We start from the raw sequence: 19,050 nt of genomic DNA on the forward strand, positions 1-19,050 counted from the left end.
TGTGAGTGCTGCCTGAGATGGACGCTGGGTCTGCAGGCTTCTGCGACACTGGTCTGCAGTGCCTGCTACTAGGAAGGATGAAAGTAGCTTCCTTTCAAGCGGGTACACCCTGAGTCCGGGAGCCAGACTTGAGCATCTCTCCTTTCAAACAGACCATGCCTTTGTTTTGTTTGGGGAAATACAGAAAAGGATAGATAAAAGGACACAAAAGAAATAAAAATACATAATCTTATAACCTAGTGGTAATCACTATTAATATTTCAATACATTTCTTTCCAGATTTTAAGTACACATAATTTTTCATATATATATATAAAACTTTCAACTAAATATTGGAACCATACTACAGAGAGGGTTTTATATCCTGTTTTATTTTTTGTGAACATTATGTTAGCATATTTCAATGCAATTATTATTCCACAACTTGAATTATAATGGCTTTGTAATATTCTACCATATTACTGAATTGTATTTATTCATCCATTCCTCTGTTGTTGGACAATGTATGTGATTCCAGTTTTCCTTTTTCTCTCTGTACTGTTATGAAAAAAATACCTCAGTGAACATCTTCATACATAAATCTTTGTCAGCAACTGTATTTCCTTATTAATTGCAAAAATCAGTGTCAAACTAAAGTCTGTGCCCCTCCCTCTTCCTCTGCATGCATGCGCACATGTATGTATTAACCTCTCTGTTTCTAGAGGTGGTCACCTGGAATTGGGCAGTGTCAGTAGTTGGGCACACAGGTTATGACAGTAGGAAGCATCCCTATCTTTAGGCTAATCATCCTTCTCAAAAAGGATTATTTTTCCAATTTTAGCTTAGCTTTTCTATTTGGAATATGTAATGGGTGCGTGGAAAGAACACATGAGTTTTAGAGCCAGCAGGCCTGGGCTCAAGCTCTTCCTCTGGGTAAAGAAGTCACTTAATTTGTCTGAACCTTAGTTCCTTCATCTATAGAGTAGGGATGATAAAGGCTATTTTGAGTATCAGACGAGATAATTTATGTAAAATTCCCAACACAATGTGGGGAAATAATGGACCCTCAATTGATATCTTGTGAGCCAGCAGCCTATGGTGCCCTTTCCTCATCTGTGTCCAGTGAGTCACAAACTCCATCCCTCTGTACATGTGAGCAGACACTTCGTCTTAGATACAACTGGCCAATCATCTGGCTGACTCCCCCAGGTGATGGGAGAGACAGGCTTCCCAAATTCTGTCTTCACTGTAATATGATTGGGGAGGCTATGCCGTCTAATGAACAACTTCACTGTTGCTGGATACGTGATACCCAGTAAATAAAAACAAACCTGTTCAATGTAGGTGCTGGGTGTTTGGCTGGGTGCAATTACTGGCTTTGTGACCTATTCCCACATAGCAGCTTCACTAAAAATGAGCTCAAATTACACCTTAACAAAGACTCCCACCTTGGGGAATGAGTGGACAGGTAACCAGGACTGTCTCCTCCAGGAACTAACTAGTCTGGTTGCTTCATGTACTTTCACTGTCTCCCTCTAAGCTCCACGAGAATGGGACTGTCTGTTCCTTACAGCACCACTCCCACTGCTGGGTGCAGTGTCTGCCACCCAATGGGTGCTCCATAAGTATTTTTCACATAAATATGTTTATTAATTTCCTATTGGTTTCAGCCCCATCCCATGAGGAAGGCATTATTATCATCTCCATCTTACAAGTCAAGTAATACTGAATGAAATTAGAAATGTGGCAAAGGGTGCACAGCCAGTGAAAGGCAGTGAGCAAGGATTAGAACATCTGCGGCCTGTGCCCTTGTCTCTACTCAGCATCTCTTGCAGCTTCAGGGGCAGATGTGTGGGCAAGACAGAACTGACTACTTGGTCCCCCAGAATCCTTGCAAGGTAGTTCAGAGATCACACCAGGCTAATCATCTTGTAGATCCTTTGTCCTCCAGATCTTAGGCCTTTGCATGCCAGCCATCTCCTCTGTGTTTGCCAGCACCCATGTCTGTCTCTCTTCCCATTAGAATCTGGGCTCCCTACCCCATCTCTGAGCTCTCAAACACTAGGCACATCCCTTTATTCTAGTTCTTCACACATGGTTCAACCCTGATGTGTTAAATCCCGCTTCCCCTACAAGATTCTGCAAAGCAGAAATCTGGGTTGCAGACATCTCTGTATTCCCACAGCCTCACCAAAGCTTGGCACACTGGCCACTTGATAAATGCTTTCCAAATTTGATGGATGGCTCCTGCTGATATTTCTGGCCCTACCCACTCATTTGCTGGCGTTTGTTGGTCTCATGTTTTCTTGCATGGGAACTAGCATTGTTTCCACATACATTTTTCTGGAAATGTGTGAAAATAAGGTCTGGAAATCATTCTCAAATACATTATAGATACACTCTCAAATATATTTCTGAAATAAGGTCCGAAAATCATTCTCAAATACATTATAGAATTGTTTAGCAGAAAATATATAAATTTTACTGCCCCAAAGAACTTTTCACACATATGTACTAAGTAGTCCCTTAAAAATGCCAGTCACTGTGTGGATTTGCAATTCCCCCAACTTTAAAATGAGAATGATGAGCCCCCATTCCAGACTTAATTACTTGTGGGATAGATCTCAGTTTTGGTTTCATAAACACTTAAGCCATCTGTTTGCTTTTTAAAGTATGTAGTTAAATCCACAGAATGAATGGATCATAGTTTACTTCAACAGTAGCCTACTGCAGCATATTTAGGTAAATTTTTTAAATATAATTTTTATAAAGAAAAACTTTTTCATTCATTTATTCATTCAACAAATATTAAGCCTACTATGTATAAGACATGTTCTAGGCTGTGAGAATATAGCTGTGACAAAACAAACAAAAATACCTGCCCTTCGGGACATTGTGTTTCTACATTTCAAATCCTCTCCATAGGACAGAGTCCCAAGTTTCTATATCAGATAGTTTTTAGGCTCTTGATATATATCACTTTCTATTTCTATCACTATTTCTATTGATCAAGTAGGAATTGGAGTAGGAGTCTGACTCAGAGCTTACTGTTAGAGAGAATGAATAACCTCTGCCAAGCTATTTTCTCTTGGTTCCGCCCGTGGGCACAAAGCGGTGCCTGCCTCCAGTTGCCCCTCAGCTGATACCTGATGTCTCACGGTCCTTTGTTTTGGGGAGGCCAGAGTGTTGGCTGGAAGGAATTCCCATCCATTTACCAGGTGGTTATTAAACCACTACTTGCAAAACCCATTCTTATGCAATTATCATCTTGGAATAAAGACTTAAAATTTTTGCCTGGATAAATTGATTGTTCAGCATGGCCCATCTCTCCAGAATTTCAAAACTCTTCTAGATTTGGCTTAGAAGTCACCATGACTGTTCTTACCAGAAAACAGCTGAAAAATTGAAACTCAACAACTCTAATTAGATCCATCAATGAATTGAGGTCTCAAGGCAAATTGTCTCTCCTTGCCCTGAAACCAGAGACAGGGAATACTGAGACTCACAGCTTATCAGGAGCAGATGCTGCTGGAGATAGTACTGGACAGAGGTGCTTACCTGGTAATCTACAGATAGGTAGAGGCTGAGTGTGGACTAGCTTGAGAGTTATGCCTCTAGGAGCCAAGCATTAGGGGATCCCCACACATCTGTGAGTTTTACCTCCAGAAGCCCCACCAGGCTCTCACTGATGATCATAGAAAAATACCCTCCTACTCCAGGAAAGAGAAGGAAAAACCAACTATTTTGAAATATATCCAGAGCATTCTCTATAATAAAAATCTGCCGTCAAGAGACACTACGTTATCAGAACCTTATCTGACCTAATGGAAGGACAATTAGCCCACGCTAGCCCCCTGGAGCCTTCTTGTCTCACTCAACAGGGGAGGGAAAAAAAGGCTAAGAAACTCTTCTGAAGGTCAGAGCCCAGAAACTCTGGCCCAATTTAAAAACAAAAATTGAGATTTCATTATAAGATTATAGGCTTCTTCCCCTTTCCAAGACCTTATCATATCAACAGGGCTCCAGTAAAATAAAAGTGGATTACAACCAAGAGAGCTTCAAGGTGCAAACTCTATTTAAGAAGGAGTTTCTAGAGAAAACCAAAGATAACAGAGGAGACAAAAATAAGAACACTGGAAGAAACTGAAGCCTGTGACAACTACAGCAAACATTAAACACAGCCTAACTCCTAACCAGAAAAACATAAACTCGTACATTGAAGGCCTACTTACCTCAGTGTCTGTTATCCTATAGATCATGTCTGGCTTTCAAAAAATTATAAGGCATGCCAAAAAGCCCACCACAGTCTGAAGACACAAAACAAGCATCAGAACCAGACTAAAGTATAGCAGGGATTTTGGAATCATTAGACTGGGAATATAAAATAACTGTTAATATGCCAAGGACTGTAATGTAAACATGGGCAACATACAAGAACAGATGGTACTGTAAGCAAAGAATTTGAAATTCTAAGATAGAATCAAAAGGAAATCCTAGAAATAAAAAATACTGTAACAGATATGAAGAAAACGTTTGTTTGATGGACTCACCAGTAGATTGGATATGACCAAGGAATGGATCAGGGACTTGAAGGTATATCAGTAGAGGCTTTCCAAACTGGAATGAAGAGAGAAAAAGAGTGGGGGGAAAAAAGAGAACAGAATATCCAAGAACTGTGGGACAATTCTAAAAGGTATAACATGTGTATAATGGGAATACCAGACAAAGAAAAAGAAAAAGGAGTTGAAGAAATATTTGAAGATTAGATGAAATAATAACATATCAAAATAAGTAGGTGGCTCATACTAAGTGATCAATAAATAATAGCCATTATAACTTCCACTATCATCATCATCATTAATTGGTAGATCAAAGTGCCAGAGGAAGAAAGAAGTGTTTGCATCAGAGACACCCTTCTGAAAAGGACTTAGTCTTGATCAGGGGCAGAAGAGAGACTTATTTGAGATGGAGGAAAATACACAATTTGATGGTGAACAAGAAATGAAGATGAGAAATTTCACATAAGATGTTCTCCATATAATTCTGATTTTAAGAGCAATGTCTTCACAGGATTATTGAGAAAATTTAAAAATATGTAACACTGATTTCCAAATTGTAGTGAACATGAAAATCCTCTGGATTCTAGTTTATCCTATAGATCACAGGCCCTCTTTGGGCCCCAACCCAGAAAATGTGATTCTATGCATCTCAAGAGGGTGAGGTGTTGGGAAGGAGGACCCTGCATTTGTAACAAGCATCCCAGGTAAATCTGATACAGACCACCCTTTAAGAAATATGTAAGCATACTGTTTAGAGCCTGGACTGAAACATGCTCAATAAATGTTTTCCAAGTAGATAAAGTCAAAAGGAGTAAGGACAGAACCAAGAACTGAGAAGTGGAAGAGGCTGAGAACAAGTGTAGGACGAGTATGGTAGGAGGTCCGTGAGAGATGGATGGAAGGGTTACCTAGTGACTGAGAGACCCAGTTCAGAAACACACATTCCTAGGAGGAATCTTCAGACTAGATCTGTAATTTTCTCCATCATCTCTCAAGAACCTGGTTGCAGGAGCCAAGTGAATAGGTGGTAGGATTTTCACAGGGCTGGCAAACCTAGGGGTACACTGGGAGGTGGGAAGGCACAGGCATCAGCCAAGAGGTGAAGGAACTAGGGCACGGTTAGGAAGTTGGTCAGGGATCCAGGCTGGGGAGAAGGAAGTGCTTCCAGTATCTCCTATCATTTAAAAAAAACAAACAAACCCAAGAAGCCCCAGGAGACCCCACACCCTGCCATCTCCTCCCAACACTACCTCGCTTCTCTGCCCACCTTGAGAGCTGAGTGCCCAAGAGAGTTGTGCCTACACCTGTTTTTCCTCACATCATCTCTGTCCATCCAGTTCTCAGCTCCACCAGCCTGGGTTTGGCCTTTTTACTCCACTAAAGTGGTTCTTGCCAAGTTTCTTCAGTGGTCTGCACGCTGTCAGGAGACACCCCTCCATCATCATCTTGCCTGACCTTCAGCATCACAGAGAGGAAACTTCCTTGTTTCCTAAAACACTCTCCTCTCATGTCTTTATTTTTGTTTCTGTCTATGGCTGTGCCTTTATTTGCTTCTCCTCTCTACCTGACCTTTAAATCTGTTTCTCAAATTTGGCACTATTGACATTTGGACCCATGTAATTGTTGTAGGCAGCTGTCCTGTGCATTGAAGAGAGTTTAGCAGCATCCCTGGCCTCTGCCCACTAGAGGCTAGTAGCACCCTCCCCCCATACATACATATACACACACAAGCTGAGACAGGCAAAAATGTTTACGGACTTTTGTAATGTCCCCTGTACAAAATCACCCTCAGTGAGAGCACTGCTGTAAATGCCACACCATCCCAAACTCAGTCCTGCGACCCTTCCTCTCTTTGCTCTACACGCTAAGTCAGGCTCACCCATTCCTATGGCCATAAGCACCACCCACATGATAATGCCCCCCATTCATAGTTCCCTTAAACATTTGTTGCCCACTGCCATGTTCTAGACCTTGAGCTGAGATGGAGGATAAATTGAAATTGTGACTTTCAAATTAGCATGGATGTAAATTTCTGTTATACTCTTGCTAGCAGTGAGACTTTAGCCCTCCCAGTTTCCATTTGTTTGTCTGAAAAACAGAAATAACTAAACAGGTCAAACCAGTAAAGATAATCAAAATTCTTGGCATATGGTAAATGCCTAGGTGTGAGTTATCATAACTTTCATAATCATGATCACAGCCCCTTAAGCACAAAAGAGGCTTCTGAAGCACAAAAGGTGGTGTTTTCCTTGCTGGGTCCCATAATTGTTGAGGGTTCAACTCTAGAGCCTGAGAAACCCAGGGAAAAATCCTAATTCCATAACTCCTCTCTGTGGCCTCTAAGTCTGCTTCTTCCCCCTTGTAAAATGGGAATAATAGAAGTTTCTACTTCACTGAGTGAGTCAAATGAATTAACTCTAGGGAAAGGATTTAACATCCTGTCTAACACATTGGGCCTTAATAAACATTAGCAATTATTATGAGGGGAGTGTGGAATGTGGGCAAATCTGAAAGCCTGAGGAGAGTGTAGCACTGGCAGACAGACAAGCGTGACCAGTGGTTGGAGGCATCGAAAAGCATGCTATGATCTGGAAATAGCAAGAAATTTCAGGTTGCTAGTGCATAGATTAGGGCATATATGAAACTGATGAAAGCCAGAATCTAAATGCCCCTCCATGCCAGTTTAGGACTATGGACTTTATCCTTTTATCCAACTGCAGGCAGATATGTTTGCCCACAAGGGGAAGAGATACTGAGGAACTTTAGACTAGGGAACAACATAATTAAATATGCATTTTAGGAAGACAACTCTGGTTAATCTAGAAAATTTGGAGAAAGAAAGACCAGCAGCAGGAAGGCTGGTTACAACACTGTGGTAAGAGCCCTTGTGACAGATTATGAGGCCCATTCATCAGGAGACAAATACCAGAGACTTTCAGGAGCTCACATGGCCATGGTTCTTGACCACTGAGTGTAGGAAACAAATGAAAGGCTGAGCAGGTACATCTCTCAGGCTTTTTGGTTGGCCATGGTGGTGGGCCACCAGTCCATGGAGCCCTCAGCCGTCGCTCAGTCCTCCTGCTCTTTCCTCTCTTTTCTCCCCTCCTCATCTGAACTCATCATCTTAGTAACACTCCTGCCTTAACCCAGAATTTCCTTATCCCTCGTCTTCATGTCCATTTGATGACTTTGTGCTTGCACCTGGACAAAGTCACACTGCAGGGCAGATTGGGACACTGACATTAGCTGTTAACACATTACCACAAACTTGGTGGCCTACAATAACAGCAGTTTGTTGTCTCTCATCTCTGGAGTTCAGAAGTCCAAAATCAGTTTCACTGAGCTGAAAGCAAGTGTCAGCAGGACCGCACTCCCTCAGGGGAATTTAAGGGAGAATGCCCCAGAGGACCCGCTCCTCAGCTCTTCCGGTTTCTGGTGGCTGCCAGGCATCTTGGGCCTGTGGCCGCCTCATTCCAGACTCTGTCTCCATCTTCACATTGCCTTCTCCTCTGTGTATCTCTCCAAACTCCTCCTGTCTCTATCTTTTAAGGATGCATGTGATTGTATTTAGGGTCCATGCAGATAATCCAGGTTAAACTCCTCCTCACCTTAATCACATCTTTTGCCATATAAGATTGTATTCACAGGTTCTGGGGAGTAGGAAGTGAATGCATACTGGGGATATTTTCTGCCAACCACACACATCCATCTATGATCATAGACCTTGGAAGGCCCTCAGCATGCCTGGCAATCTGACTAAATTACTCCAGAAATTTCTCTTTCCCACTGCCCTAATGCTGATTTCCTCTAATTGATCACCTTTCTCTACATCTTTTGACCTGACTCTTACCAAATGACCTTATCTCTTTCTCTATAGTGGAAAGAAAAAAAAAACAAGGGAATCCTGGACCAGAACTCTTTACCTTGTTAGTATCCAGTTCATAAACCTACCTGCCTCTTTCTTCACCATCCCTCTTACTAAACTAATGGAATGCTCACTCCCTCCTCCTAAGGCCAAGTTCTCTACATAACCTCAGGATGCTACCCTCTCCTTCCTTCTCAGGAACCTTAAATGGCCAGTAGCTCCTCCTCCCTTTTGTAGAGTTAAGTTAGTCTTTTCTTTCCAGTTAGATCCTTCCCTTAAGCTCAAGCCTTACAACTCTTCATGAATCCCCCTTAAAATAACAAAATCTCACAATAAACAAAAACTCCATTCCCTATCTAATGTATCACTAAGTCCTATTGAAAGTCCCTCCTCAGTAGCTGTCTAATTCACCAGCTTCTTTCCTTCTCAGCCTAGTGTGAGTCCAGTCTACCTCGTGTGTCCCTGGATGACCACAGTGACCTCCCTGCTCCCCTTCGGCCACCTCACAGTGGTTCTGCCCAGCTCCTTTCAGTGCAAATTAGGGGCGCTATGTCAACAACAAGGGGTCAGGACTTTGTTTCATTCTCTGCTGTATTCCCTGTGTCCCCAGTATCTAGAAAAGTACCTGGTACATAGTAGGTGCTCAATAAAAGTTTGTTGAAGGTAGTCAATTTATTGCTAATTTCAGAAAGAACACAAAAATTCCTTAACAGCCTATAAGGCCCAGCAAAGTCTGGCCCCTACTCATCTGCCTTCTCACATCACCTTCCTCTTGCTCTCTGGGCTCTAGACAGATTAGTTTTCTGTAAGTACTCCAAGTCCCCTTCTGCCTCAGGGCCTTTGTAAATAAAGGTTTGGAATGTTTAACCCTCTATTCCAACCTGACGCCTACTCAGTCTTCAGACCTCAGCATACGTGTTGCAAATTGCTTCCCTGGAAAAGCTTTCCTTAGCACCTTTCTATGCTCTCATTGCACATATGTCTTTCCTTTGTAGGACACTCCCCAGCTACAGTTGTGTTCATATTCGATGACTATGAATTTAATGCCCATTTTTCCCATCAGGTGATGCTGGCAGCCATTATATTCCTAGTGCTTTTCATGTTGCCTGACCCAAATAGGAGCTCCACAGATATGTATCACAAATGTAGGCGTAGTGGAATAATGGCAGGGTTGAGATTAGATGCAGGGTGTGGAGAGAGTTTGGTGGGAAAGTCTCAGCTCAGTTTTGTACATGTTAGAGGGCTCAGCAGATAATTTAGTTGGCCAGGTTCGCTGTTGGTTGGAATTTGGGTTGGGAGCTCGATACAAGTTCAGGTTATTTGGACTAATACAGTTGCTGAAACATGGTGGAGGGTCAGATCTTCCTCACAGACCACAGGAGGCAGTTTGTGATGCTCTCCCTTCCTCACCAGTCAGGGCTCACTGGTTAGCCTTCTAGAGGGTCATTGCTTAGTGCTCCCAAACCCAGCCCTGCTCACTCACTGCTACAGAGCCGCCTTGGGCCGACAGTGATTGCAGCCAGAGAAGAAACAGCTATGCTGACAGGCACCTTCAATGTCAACCCCCACTATTGCATTTCACCCAGGGCCATATGACCCAGATGGGGAGGCTGATACCAGCCACACAGAACTGTTTCCTGTTACCCCAAATAGGGGCCAGCTTTGGACCCTGGAAACCAGAGTTACACCTGCCCCCTTAAAGAACAACTTAGTTGTGCCAGGCATTTTCTCACTAGACACAATATCCTGTGTGCAAGGGGATGAGGCTTTTCTCCAAAAATGCATCACCACGTACTGCAGCCTTCTAAGCAGCAACGAGGATTGACCAGTCTGTCGGTGGGCCTGAGAGTCCTCTTTTGAGACTCAGTTCAGGCCACATCTCTGTGAAGCTGCTCCTGTTCCTCTCCCCAACCTCAGTCAAAGCCCCACCCTCCTGAGGCTTCCTTCTATGGTTCAGGTGAATTTCCCCTTCATGTGTATGTACCTCTTTGCCTCACTCTTCCGGACTGCAAACCCCTTGAGGGCAGAGCATGTTTTAATCATCTTGGATGTTCCAGGGCCCAGCACAAAAATTAGTTCTTGGTAGTTAATTAGTATGTGTTTGTTGAACAACAGAGTGACCGTATTAGATGTCCTCTTCCTTAGGAAATATTAAATATGTCTATTTATGTATCCTGCCTTCTTGGAGAGGAGTTGCTGGTCCCTGATGACTGTGCCCTGATATTTCTTACAGCTATTCCCTGTGGGTCTGTTTCTAACAGCAACCCCATCCTCCCAGTGTAATTTCACACGTTACTAAATCCGTTTGTTCCAGCCTGAACGAATCTCCGTGCTTGCTTCTCCTTCAGAATCAGTTGCAGGCTGGGAATGCAGATCCAGGCAGCCCCAGAGGCCCCTGCTCACCACTTCAGCTAATTCTTAGGCAGATTGTGCAGGTTCCTGAGTCGGTAGCCCTTTTGCTTCCTGTTCTTTTTTTTTTTTTTTTTTTGCTTCCTGTTCTTTAAGCTCCTCTGTGCAGCCTTATGTGTTTCATCAGGAGGGAGACGGGGAGCGGGACAGCTCAGAGACAGGAAAACCAAGCCTGCGCTCCTTCACGCCCACTGGGGCAGCTGCTATCCCAGTTTGGGATATTGGAGTTAAAAAACTCTGACTCTATTAGTAAAGGAATGATAGTCATTTTAGAGCTGCTTTTTGAGTAAGACTTGCAAATTAATCCAATTTGGCCATTTTGTTTAGGAAAAAAAAAAAGACCAGGCAAACTACGGAGCTTTGTAACAATTGTTTCTCCAAATTCTCTGGCTCCCGGATGGATTGTGGCTGCAGTCCGAAGTCCCAGTCACTGCGTTGCCAGCATACTGAGTAGGCTTTTTCTGGGGTATATGAAGCTCAAATGTAGTTTTAGAAGCTGCTTGAATTTTGTTTAGGCCATACTGTTGCTATTGAATAGACTACCTCTTGAGCAACCAGTTTACCCTGTTGGGGGAAATCTAGCTCACTTTATTAAATTTTTAAGTGAGCCCAGTAGACTTATTATCAGGAAAGGTAGGTTGTAAGAAACAATTCTGAAATATCTGGACATATCAGTAATTTAAAGAATTATTTATAGATTTAGGCTCCAATCAGATCAAGCTCACTCCCCTAGCAGATGTATTCGTTTTAGCTTCTTACTCCATTCACCACCATACTATCTTAGTAATGGCCAGCATTTACTGAGTACCCACTGTATGCCAGGCTCTACACTGGGTGCCTTATCAGCACTAATCTTTACCAACCACCTATGAGAAAAGTGTTATGAATACTTTAAAGATGAGGATACAGACTCAGAGGGTTTATTTATTGGCTCAAGCTCACACAGCAATGACTCCAAACTCGTGGAGTGTTTTTTCCCTTGGATGTTTGTAGACAGAAGAAGGAAAGTTAAAACCTGTTTCTAGTCATCATGGGTTTAAGAGAAAGGGGAGCATTAGGCTGATTCTTTTGAAGCTTTTGACTGTAATCAAGTTAGGAACTACTGCTGGGGGGAAGCTCTGTGTGAGAGACCCAAGTCCTCCTGCCTCTCTCCCAACCCAAGCTGCCTCTGGCCTAAGTGGGTCTGTGAGAAACTTCTGGATCCTGGCTCTTCTCCTTCCAGCTAAGTGGACTAAGTGCATCCAGTCCACTGCCATGTCTGTGTTGTGGCCTCTTAACAGTAAGTGACGTGGCAGAAGCACAGAATGCCATCTTGCAAAAAAAAGAAAAAAAGGAGAGACCACCACAGACCAGGGACGGCAGTGGCAGAATTCCACAAATTCTAAAATGCCCATTTTTAACATTGTAGTTGGAAATCAGAATGCACCGTACAACTGATGTACATATGAAATGGAAGATTCCTTCTCCCCAGAAAAACTATTATTGCATCATTGATGCCTCTTCTATTCACTGGCATCTCAGATTTGAGGAAGTATGGCAGGTTTTATCTTGTGTGTCAGTTCTGATCAATTGGTGGAGATGAGTTTGGGAGGATTCCAGTCCAAGAGGGGAAGAATGATAAGCTGGGGCATCAACGTGCACGGGAGGTGTGGAGTCCCAGGCACCAGGCATTTGCACATCCGTGCCATGTCTTTGGGAGTAAATGGAGGAGCACCTTCCATGTCTCTAATTGCAAACTGAGGGGCACAGTACACAGGGAATACTTCCCAGAGACTAGGTCAGAGGCCTGCCTCTTCTCACACAGATCTGTGACTTGGGTCTTTTTAAATAGCTTTTTAAAGTATTAGTTTAATCATAAAAATAGTACATACTTATAAAACAAAGGTATAGAAGTATATGAAATTTAAAATTTTCATTGTGTGGATGTTGCTACTAATGGCTATTTCATTGCATAGACTGTTTTTTTTTACCTTTTCTCTGTTGCAGAACAACATGTTTATATCTATAGAGTACATTCTAGAAGCAGAATTCTGTAGAGACATCATTTTTAATATGCATAACATAGTCCACTTTACCTTTCCTCATGGAGGTGTAACTCAAAGGTTATTTCCTGTTTTTCACTAGTATAAATGCTTGAAAATGCCATCTTTGACCAGAAAAGCTTTTCTTATGTTTTAGATCAGTTTATTACAATGGTTTCCCATAAATGGAATTAGTAAGGTTATGAACATGATAAATTTTTGAAAATTTGTGAATTGATGTCCCAAAGACTTGATTGATTGCACATTTAACTGTGGATAAAGTTAAGCTGAGTAATAAAGCATTTGTGTTTCTACTGCGAAAGAAGAAGAGAATATTGGAACTATCTCAGTGCACATCCATGTTGGTTGTTTAAACCAGCTCTTGCTTGGAATGGAGCAAGTCGTGCAACCATCAGGGCTCAGGGACTCAGGGATGCCGACACTTCTCAGGAAATATTCAGGCTCTGGGTCCCCTGTGGCTTTACCTGCCTTAGCTGAATTGCTCATAGCAGGCTGGGGGAAATGACTCACACATTGCCAGGACTCCAGGAAGGGTCTCTGAAGAGTCAGGCCACTGCCTCTTCTTCTCATGGGTCAGGTGCAGATGGCCACAGAAGACCAGGCAGTTGACAGCTTACTCCCTGAGGCCATACAGTCTTGGGACTGATTCTTTTCTATGCCTTGGCAGGGGAGGAGAAGGCAGGGAAGGTGAGAGATCCTGTTAACAGCTTCAGACACTACTCTTCCTAGGCACCCAACCAATAATGCTTCCAGAATTTTCTTTTCTCTGTGGGTGTAACAACAATGGCTATTCTTTGTGGAACCACTTACTATGTTCTAACCACTTTCCACACATTATCTCATTTAATACGATTCATTTCACTGAACTGCCAAGAGCCTAAGTGGTTCAGGAAACTAGGAAGGCTATTCTATGATCTGTGCACTTTCCACATGCACTAACCTGTGAGAAGCTTTAACTGTTGAAACAGATCCACTAGACCAAGTCCTATTGTGCTATCAATGTGTTCAGCAAGAAGGAAAAAGTATGTGCATCAGGTAGACATTTATGCCAAAATAACAGCCCTTATTCACGCATTTATTTGGTAAAGAGCCATTGTAACTGTAGCATTGGTTATGTTTTCTCTAAATTTGATCAGCGGTCAACCAAACATACTGTTCATTTACTGCTAATGGGTGCTTTAAAGCTAGTGTTCAGAGTATGGGTTTTTCCCTCCTGTATTTTTATACTCCCATTAAAAAAGAAATACAGACCCAACCTTGTTCAAAAAGAATTTAAGATCTCTGGTATCTGGTTTAATCTAAAATTAATACTTTTAAAATATAATTTTTAAATGATCATTTTAGTAGCACTTTGGGGACTTGAATTGGGGGAAGTCAGGGAGCTTGACATTGACTCACACAATTACTTTTATCTTTGCAGACAGTAATGTGCCATTTTATCATTTCAGTTAAGGCAACACTGATTATTTACTAAGTGCCAGGCCCTTCCTTTGGCCAGTGAAACTCTCGTGCATTGTGCAGCAGCTGAGAGCAGATTTTTGCTTCTAAAATGGACATAGGACATTGCAGCTTTGCAAGGCAGCCTTTAGATCCCCTTTTGCAGGTGCCCATGGATTGCTGGCATAGAGGGAGACTTTTGAGTGATCTGGTGCTGGTGTCAAGACTATTTTCATTGGCAGTGGCCCTCCTGGCACATGTCGCATGTTTCTATGTTCCAATGAGCAATAAATTTTACTCTCCAGAAGTATTAATTATTAAGGAAACTATTACAAACCACTTTTTGAGTTGAGACTGAACAAATGGCTAAGTCTAACTGGATTCAGGACCCCAAAATACTGGCATTGTTTTGTTAAAACATTTTCATTGAGACAAAAGCCAAAACAAACTGACTTTTAAAAATTCCCACCCCTTTAGTTAATTAATAGGGAGAGCCAAATAATGAAAGAAATGAAACATACAACTTTTAAAAATCAGTGTCAATGTGTCTTTTTTTAAAAAATTACCGATTGCCCAATCTCTGAGCTGCCTTCAAGGACTCAGCAGCGCCCTCCTTGCTTCTGTAAGTGTCGTTCTCCCCACCTTCTCTCACCACCACTTTCCTCAGGCCATTCCCAGGGAGGAAAAGGAATCACATAGTATGTCTGCTATCCAAAACCTCCACTCTTTCAACCCTTTTGCTGATGCAAGTAAGGGTGATGATCTTCCTGCGAGCACTGAGGATTATATCCATGTTAAGAAATCAACAGAGAAATGGCAGGAAAACCCTTACTACTGTCCAAGGGATCGCTGATGATTAAGATAAAAAGAAACTAGTGAAGGCATTGAAGAAGAAATCTGCCTGCAATGGTACTGTAACTGAATATCCAGAATATGGAGAAGTCATTCAGCTACAGGGTGACCAGTGCAAAAATATAGGCCAGTTTCTGGTAGAGACTGGATGGGCTGAGGACGACCAGCTGGAGGTTCCTGGGTTTTAAATGCTTTTGGCTCACTGAAGCCTAAGTGAGGACCTCCTTGCAATGAGTGAACTTTCCCTTCTGTCCCTTGTTACAAGTTTAAAAACCTCATAGCTTGTATAATGTAATCATTTAAGGTCTGCTTTTAACTTGGACTAGTGTAACTTCTTCATCCAGTGAACTGAAAAGAACCCCCAAAAAACCACTGTTCCTAGACTATGCATGAACTGAAAGGTTTTAAATTAGCTTAATTATCATTATTTTTGTTTAGTAATCCATGAATAAAGCTTCTTTTCTCTTTTAACTGGCTTGAACACAGGCTGGCTCCTCTACAAAAGGCATCTTACATTTCTAGATAACTTAGGAGTGCTTCAGTCGTGTTCACATTCATTCTTCCATCCTGAGCTCTGTGATAGCCCTGTAATGGAGAGAGAACTCGGTTCTTATACAAACTTTACAGATGAAGAATCAAAGGTTGAGCAACTTGCCTAAGGTCACCATGCTTGGAAGAGGCAGGGCCAAGCGTATTTCATGGGGCCATACTGCCTTTTCAAATATTGACAATTCGACACTAGAATGGCATTCACCAAAACTCTGCTTCTGTTCAGCATATTGCAAAAGTTAATTATGAAATTAACCAGGACTAGCTAAGTATCTTGAAAAATATGTACATTCTGATAATGGGTGTTATAAAGAATTACATCAATTATTTGTAGGTTCCTTGTGTGTTTATACTTGTTACATCTTTGTAATGTACTGATCACATTCATGAATCATGGACTATTGGGAATGAGCTGCTCACTGTTATTGACTGCTGTTTGGTGTTATAGTTTATTGATCACTTGCCTGATTAATTAACTTCTTTTGGTTTTAAGATTTGCCAGAGCTACTGAGGAATTCTTTAACTCACTTTTCTTGTGAAATGACCCTGGGGCAAGGTACTAATTAGAGTAGTTCAGGCTTTTGCTTATCTGTGGGTAGAAAGAGGTAAAATGTGTTACCAAGCAGGGATATATATTCAATCTATAAATAGGCAGAGGGCCTCCGTTCAAATTTAAAGTGCCTTTCAGACAACCAGGTCTACCTCTCAGCTCTGCAAAAAGCCCTTACTAGGTCCCAAATGGAAAAGAGATCTGCTTTGCCAAAGTTATCAAGGCTAAGATCTTAAAGCACCCAGGTAGTCACTTGGAAATACACAAGAGAGAACAGGTTCAAACAACATTTTAGAGGTAGAAGTTTGCTGTGGGGTTTAAAAGAGAACTTGGAAATTTCTAGTTCAATGATACGAGTAACTGAGATCAGGAACAGAGGAAGTCAGGGGCTCGGAGAGGGGAAGGGACTGAGTTTGAGATACTGCATTGTACCCCTGAGGAGTGGTTTGGGAATGCAGGGTTGGCTGCAGAGGGAAACAGGTAAGCAACCAGTGCTTAACTGCAGTATGGTACAGGCTGCAATGGAGATCTGCAGAGCATGCTGGGTGATCAATTCATGGAGGTGGGAAATCAGGCCTCTTAGTGAACAGACTCTTGGGCTAAGCAATAAAAAAATTATTAGGGAGAGTATAGTGAATGCAGGACATTCACAGAAAGGGAGACAATATATTCAAAGGCCCACAGTAAAAGAATGACCATAGATCAGGTGACTTCAGTGTGCTGGAGGGTTTTGGATGATAAAAAACAAGCCAGCAGGAGCAGTTCAATCATGAAGTCTGGTAATAGCAGCCAGCATTTAAGCATTTGCTGTAAGTCAGGCATAGCAGAATAATCCAGAATATGTTTGGAAGGTAGAAGTGTCAGCATGGGGTAGCTGATTAGACATGGGGGAGAAGTGAGAAGCACCCGTGTAAGGAGATTTCCCTGGTTTCTGCCTTGATCAAGAGGGAGAGTTTGAAGGAGGATCCCATATCTGAGAGAGGAGGTTGTCAAGCTCCATTTGGGACGTGTTAAATCTGAGGTCCCTTTAGTCATCAGGTAGCTGAGAGGCAGTATGATGTGGTATTTGGGCATATGAACTCTGAAACACCTGACTGCCCTGGTGTGAGTCCTAGCTCAGCCATGTAGGAGATTTTTGACCATGGGCCAGTTATTTAATCCCTTTGTACCTCAGAGTCCCATTAATAAAATGGGGATAATAATAGAAGTTAAGCATTTATCTTTCAGAGTTGTAGTGACACTTAAGTGAAATATATATAATTTAGAACAGTTCCTCACTCATAACAGTTACTTAAATCAACATTCATTTCTATTATATATGGTTTCAAAGCTCAAGAGAGGAGCCTGGGTTGGTGCCATCTAGGCATAGGGTATGAGGCTAGGTTGATCATAATGCATCTATCTTTGTGGGTTTTCTGTTTCTTAAAGCCAAATATCTTCTATCTTGTCTTTTCTTGTATATTCTCTTATTTTTTAGCAAGGAGTTTAGAGATAAGTGGTTTCAACATTCTTTTCAGCAGTTCAGTGATGTCAGGCCCCTGGACACATGACTCTGTGATCCATTTGGCCTTTCTCTCCTGGTCCATAAAATGGCTGCTCTGGCTCAAAGCATCTTACTTTCACCAACCATGTTCCAAACAGGAGGGAATGAGTCTAGTGGGAGGGGAATACTCCCCTATAAGCCTCTGTTTTTTTTTTTAATCATAGAGGAAATTTCCAGAATCCCCTAGACCTCCCCCTATGTCCCATTGACCAGAACTGAGTCACGTGGTCACCTATAGCTCAAGGAAGGGGACACGATACCCATGATTCACTTAGACCGTTTGTGATTCATCATCCTTTGGGGCTGGACACATTAAGGATTGAACAAGATGGGGATCCTTTTATCAATAAAGGAGGGAACAGCTATTGGGCCTGCAACTAAGAAATTGCAGAAACAGAGATGGAGAATACTTAGAAGAAGACGACGACAGGAGGAGAACCCAGTACTCCATGGACACAGGACATTCATATAGGAAAGAGCTTTCAAATTCCAGTGGGAGGAGAGGAGAGCCAAAGTAGAGCCCTGGAAGAAGCCCAGGAAGAGTTTCCAGGAGGAAGTGTCTGCAGGGGTTCATGTGGCAGAGCTTTAAGCAGAATGAGGCTGTAAAGAGCTGTCAGATTTGGCAGTGAGAAGGACAGAGTGGCCTCTGCCAGAACAGATTCAGTGGCGCCAAGGGTTGAGAAGAGAATGGCAATCTCTATCATATGCAGTTAGTGGGAGGGCAAATTAATCCAACGTTCTATCGGTTTGGCAATGTACATCAAAATGTAAAATGCTCATCCCTTTTATATTGGCATTCCACTGCTGGGAATTAATCCAATAGGCAGAATTAGACAACTGTAGGCTGACATGGGTACAAGGGTGTTTATTGCAGCCTTTTTTTATAATGGCAAAAACAATAAATAAATAAGAGGAGTAATTGATCTAAATGTCCATTCTCCAGGACTAATTAAAACAAATGCTGGTACAAGTCGGCAATGAATACTAGTACAGAGACTAAGAGCTGAAATTCTGCAACCTCACAATCAGGGTTTGAATTCTGGCCCTTCCAGCTGTGTAAGCTCAGGTCTCTGGAAAACTTTCTGGGAATCTGTTTCCTTAGCTATATAATGGGATAATTGTAGTACTAACTCATAAAGTTGTGGTAAAAATTGAGTCGATACAAATGAAGTACGTAGAATAAGTCCAACATGTATTATTATGCAGGTATATAAAATATATGGTAAATATATATGGAAACGTCTGGGATATTAAGAGAAAAAAAT

The 19,050-nt window shown here is 42.1% G+C and overlaps 1 protein-coding gene and 1 pseudogene across 1 annotated transcript in view; both read left to right on the top strand.

Moving 5' to 3' along the window:
* Nucleotides 1-19,050, top strand: part of SPON1 (spondin 1) — a 282,260-nt gene that overhangs the window by 36,798 nt on the left and 226,412 nt on the right. The window lies entirely within an intron of this gene.
* Nucleotides 14,992-15,465, top strand: LOC118928632 (eukaryotic translation initiation factor 1-like; annotated as a pseudogene).

The sequence above is a fragment of the Manis pentadactyla genome, chromosome 9, assembly GCF_030020395.1.
Source record: "Manis pentadactyla isolate mManPen7 chromosome 9, mManPen7.hap1, whole genome shotgun sequence".
Taxonomy (NCBI): Eukaryota; Metazoa; Chordata; class Mammalia; order Pholidota; family Manidae; genus Manis; species Manis pentadactyla.